This window comes from Schistocerca piceifrons, unplaced genomic scaffold (genome assembly GCF_021461385.2).
Source record: "Schistocerca piceifrons isolate TAMUIC-IGC-003096 unplaced genomic scaffold, iqSchPice1.1 HiC_scaffold_971, whole genome shotgun sequence".
Classification (NCBI taxonomy): domain Eukaryota; kingdom Metazoa; phylum Arthropoda; class Insecta; order Orthoptera; family Acrididae; genus Schistocerca; species Schistocerca piceifrons.
Genome location: NW_025729247.1, coordinates 22,501 through 28,247, shown reverse-complemented (window position 1 = coordinate 28,247; position 5,747 = coordinate 22,501).

Below are 5,747 nucleotides of genomic sequence, written 5' to 3'. Positions count from 1 at the left end.
ATATTGGCAGCGATATTGGCTGTCATCATTGTGATGTCAATATTGGTTCCATTCCCTCCCCCTCCTGTGTAGGTGGGGGGGTTTCCAGGTCTGTTGGCAATGAGGAGTTGTAGAGACATAATAGTCTCTTCCAGCTTGCTTCCCCTTTCATCTCGAGTGCCACTGTGCCATAGGGGGGATTTGGCGTTCACGTCCGCCACCACAACTGCCTTTCTGCCCCTCAGCACCGTTGCCACCTGCGTAAGTTGGTCAAGGTACAGGTCAATATCTGTACCGTACTGAAAGTACATATTTATTAAATATATGACGCCATTTGGTGACTGCAGTTCAATAACATTGCAGTGGTCGTCCGAGAGGTGTGAGAGCACTGTTGCCCGCAGTGCCTTGTTGATTATTATGATGGTGGCTTTCGGGTCGTCTCCAAAACTTACTACTTGCCAGCTCATGGCAGCGTAGGCTATGTTCCCCGCAAGAGAGTATGGCTCCTGCAAACAGAGCACATCAAGACTCTTCTCCTCCACCACTCTCCGAAGTTCCTGCATGACCAGTCTACTATTGTGTGCGTTTAGCTGTCCTATCTTTATTTCTGTAACTATGGGAAATATGTGTGCACATATGATTCTGGGAAGGTTTTTCTCCAGTCGTAAGCTATTCTCCCATTGGATAGGACAGACTGATTATATATTTCCTCTAAATTAAAGGTTTCATTTCTTCTCTCAAACACCTTTCTTACTAGGTCACGCAGGGCGCCGAAGTCAGTGGGGAGATTCATTGTCTTTAGTTGTACCCTGTCTACAGCCTCCATGGCCGAGAAGGTGACCTTGCGCCCGTATCTATGCCCTACCCGCACTAGATGTCGCAGTGCGGTGGTTAGGACAGCCGGCTCCTCCAGACGGGATAATTGTAGGGAATGCTCGAGATTGGGATATATTCTGACCGGATCAACCGCCGTTCTCACAGCATTTGGTTGTCTCGAGTCAGTATTCACATTGGTGCTATTCATTTGTGTATTTGTACTAGTAACTGTATTGACCTGCACCGGCAATTCCAGCACAGGACTCCCTTGAACGAATGCCGGTCGGCCCACCGCTACAGGACGCCTGTCGCGAGTTGCCTGATTTCCTGGCGTTTGCGATCCCCAGCAGTAGGGAGAGGGGGCTGCCACTTGTTCTTGTGAGTCCGTTTGGACGCACGCATCTATCATTTTCTTTCTACCATCACCTCCTTCTGCAAGTGCTGCAAGAAATCGTTTGAATTGGGCTGCCCTTGCCGCATCCCTTCTCCTCTTGCATGGGGATTTTCTTTTAGGCATCCTGGGTGCTGTATTTGGCTCAGCCATAATCAGTTCTTGATATTAGCCTCTGCTCAAGCATCCTGTACGTCGGGCAGTTGCGACCGGAGGCATTGCAAGTCTTTTTGCCTCTCTTTATACATGGGATACAAATTGCCGGATTTTTGCAGTTTTTTCTGATGTGATTTTCTTCTCCACACCTGGAGCAAGCCGACTTCCTCTCACAGTACTTGTGTACATGATCAAGATCTCCGCAATTATGGCAGCGAGGTACCACCAAGAAGTCCCGCACATTTATGGCGTGGAAGCCAATGTAAATCTTACCCATTGAGGTTAATTTTTTCCACATCTGGCCAGAAACTTCTGCTACGTGATGTACAACGTCTTTGTCTCTTGGCCCTGTTTTGAATTTAAGTTTAAATTCATTTTTGAAGTCCTCAGCACTTATATCGTCAAAATTTTGATTACGAATTGTTTCTTGAAGTTCATTATTTTCAAATGTGACCGGTATGTCGTACATAATTACAAGCGGATTTCTCTTTTTCGGGGGTTCACATTTAACGGCTTTGCACAGTTTTTGGTTGTTAAGTATCTTGTTTCGGTCATCTACTGTTGCCACATCAACTATCACAACGTTCTTTGTGGCTTTTACTTTGTTGACTTTAATTTTATCCTTTACAGGATTAATCGTTGTTGTGAATATCTCCTGCACTTTTTTTGTGTCTTGACCGGGTAATGGTCGCAAAAAGACAGCAGTATCTGGTCTTTGTGATACTTTTACAATTGTATCTCTAGTAGTTTGGCTCTTAGGTGTCGTTTGAGCGACTACATTGGCCCATGACTTTATTGGCTGCTTGCGCAGCCTTTCATTCTCTTTCTGCAGTTCTTCAACCCGCCCCTCAAGCTTCGCATGAGCAATAGCCCAGGAGGCGAGTTCATTTTTTAACGTCAAGATCGCAGCCTGGCTGATCTTGCCATTTTTCACATTGGCTTCCAGGTATTGTGTAATCCTGGCATGCCTGTCACTGATACTTTCCTCGGTCTGCCCCGTGCCCCCTGATGGGGAGGGAACAGTAAGCAAAGAAGCCCTCGAAGGCGCACATGAATCGCTTGTCTCTGACTCGGCCATATTGTAGACAAGCGAAAAAAGGATTGGGAGCCCGTCTCTTGCCCCGGACCGGCTCCTCTGGCATGGGGGGGGACTATTGCAGCTCGCCCACCGACCTCGCCCCTAGGTCAAGGGCACTCCAGAGCTGCAGGGTTCAACGCGCCGTTGCCAGCGCACTGGTCCCCATCGAAGGCCTCGTCGTCGACGATTTCACCCGACGCTCCTCGGCAAGTGCACCCCGCACTCCGGAGAGGCGGATGCACCCCTCGCCCTTCGCCGCCTACTAGCCCGAGTTTCCACCCGAAGGCCGAGGACCCACTCCTACTCAGGTGGTGGGTCGGTCCCCCAGTCGTTCGGCGGTCTGGGCCCATCTAACCTGGCCCAGGCGATGTCACCACCACCTGGGTTTGGCAGAACACGCCCCGGTTACCCAGGGGCGCGGCGAAGCACCCTTGCCGACTCGCGCCGTGATCCCACGCCGACAAACGAGGTCGCCGGCATGCAGAGCACCTGCTGGTCTGTGCCCTGCGAACAGAAAGGGACTGGTGTTCGGTCCCTTGACACAGCTCCCCCTGTGCCACGCACCCTTCGCTTTCGCATCGGGTTGGGTCGCAGCTCTCCCTTTTGACGCAAGGCAGAATGCCGAGCTTGACGTCTGGCACCACGGGAAGGCGGAAAGAGCTACTTGGGAAGGAGAGGCTGTAAGAGACGCTTCACTTCCCCTAGTGAGGACTGCCGCGGCACGCCCGACTGGAAAGCGATACGCCCCAGTGCGAGCCTCCGTGCCTTACGGCGCGCCGGCAACGGGCGGGCCCGCGCCGAAACGCGCCGTCAAGCGACTGACCTCACGCCAGACTCGGGACTCTGTTTGCATGTATTAGCTCTAGAATTACCACAGTTATCCAAGTAACGTGGGTACGATCTAAGGAACCATAACTGATTTAATGAGCCATTCGCGGTTTCACCTTAATGCGGCTTGTACTGAGACATGCATGGCTTAATCTTTGAGACAAGCATATGACTACTGGCAGGATCAACCAGGGAGCTGCGTCAACTAGAGCTGAGCAGCCGGCCGCCCGGGAGTGTGTCCCGGGGGCCCGCGCGAACACGCAAGCGTCCGCTCAATCATTCTGCAAACAGGAGGAGGCTGAGCTCCCCTGCACAATACACCTCGAAACCCTCTCAGGTCCCGGCGGCGCGCAGCGCCGTCCCAAGTACTTGGTCGGGTTCGAGAGAGGCGCAATCGCCCGGAGTTAGGCGAGTAGACGCTTTCGGTGCGACCACCCGTGCTCCCAACTGAGCTTGCCGCTGCCGACAGAGGCCCGGGAGCGTGCTGTCGTGGCATTGCCGGCGGGAGACAACACGCGCCACCTACGGTGACCGGCAGCTCCAACGCCAGCGCCACAGAAGGACAAAAGCCCCACTTGGGTGCCGAAGCGAACTCTCCCAGCACAGCGCACGCGCCAACACATCCGCACAGCTGCGATACAAACCACCAGCGAGAACCGCTGGGGCGACCGAGCAGCAGACGGCGTCGCGGCGCCGAGCGCCGGGCGGCGGCGCATCCTCAACGCACACAGTCCTCAATCGGACCAGCACACTGAAGATGTCCACCGCGCTTCGCACCGGGCCCGCGAGGACCTACTTTGGCCGCACGGCGCCGCGCGCAGGGTGCGCCGGCGCGCAGCTGCGACGCCTGCCGCGTCCGTCGGCCGGCGCGCCTGCCACTGGCCGCCCCCACCAGCCGGCTGTAGCGCGTGCGCCCACGCACCGCGCGGCCAGCACGCCGGGAGGCGCCCCCTCACCGGCCGGGGACGGTCCCACCCAGCCACCGCCGCGTATCGCTTCACACCCAGATGCCGTTCAGTTTCGTCGGCATGGTGGGTATCGCTGGAACAACCGGTTAGTACCTCAACCTATCGTCGCCATCACCGATTCACCCCTAGCGAGAACAACCGCACCACAACAGGTTACCATTTGTTCATTTGCGTAACTTCACCAGAAAACGCAGGCGTCCATCGCCATTTGCAACTTCAACGATTATTGCATGCCTGTGTCAGGTGTCACGCCACACTACGTCTGCCCACATACACGCAACAAAATGTGCACGCCTAGACAATACGTGGAAGGTGGCCCCCGTACGTATGCGATGTCCATTGCTCGAACGACTGTCAACCGGCCTCTGTAGCATGTCGCAGATATGGAACGCGGTGCACCATGCCATCACGGTGTGTGAGGAGAGACGACTAGGTCCGAATACATCAACAGACAGCTCATGCTGATCGCCATCCACGGCGTCCGTTCCTCCCACACGTCTCTATGGCGTACCACACTGCAATCCAGCTCTCATAGGGAGACGACACGTAGCTGCGTGCACAATATTTGCACTGTATGGTCCGCCGTTTTTGGGCGCAGTCGTTGTGCGGTCACACATGTGCCACGATGTATCATTCAGTACATAAGGACGAATGTGCAGTACAGATTGTGGTTCACGCGTACGACATCAGCGGACAGTTGACACAGGCCGCACCACAACGTAGCCTGAGTACGTCGCATGCGAAGGGCATTGAACATGCAAACTTCTCACCAACCAGCTTGCGAAGGCAGGGGGCAAGGTGGGGACGTGGGGAGGGGCGGCATGTACGTCCTGCTGCCATCCACATTACAGTGTACAGCAGGAGCATGTGGAAAGTGAGCAAGACTTGCAAGGTGTTTAACATGAAGCGATACACAGGGGTGCGGGCAGTGCGAGTAGCGAACTATATTGCGAGGGTTGCGGGTGGGCAACACTACAGTAATTGAACGAGTCGTATAACAATTACAGAGCAGGTTTAGGCGACAACGTGGGTTACGTTAAGGCGACAACATGGGTTAGGTTAAGGCACAACATGGGTTAGGTTAAGGCACAACATGGGTTAGGTTAAGGCACAACATGGGTTAGGTTAAGGCACAACATGGGTTAGGTTAAGGCACAACATGGGTTAGGTTAAGGCACAACATGGGTTAGGTTAAGGCACAACATGGGTTAGGTTAAGGCACAACATGGGTTAGGTTAAGGCACAACATGGGTTAGGTTGAGGCACAACATGGGTTAGGTTAAGGCACAACATGGGTTAGGTTGAGGCACAACATGGGTTAGGTTGAGGCACAACATGGGTTAGGTTGAGGCACAACATGGGTTAGGTTGAGGCACAACATGGGTTAGGTTAAGGTACAACATGGGTTAGGTTAAGGTACAACATGGGTTAGGTTAAGGTACAACATGGGTTAGGTTAAGGTACAACATGGGTTAGGTTAAGGTACAACATAGGTTAGGTTAAGGTACAACATAGGTTAGGTTAAGGTACA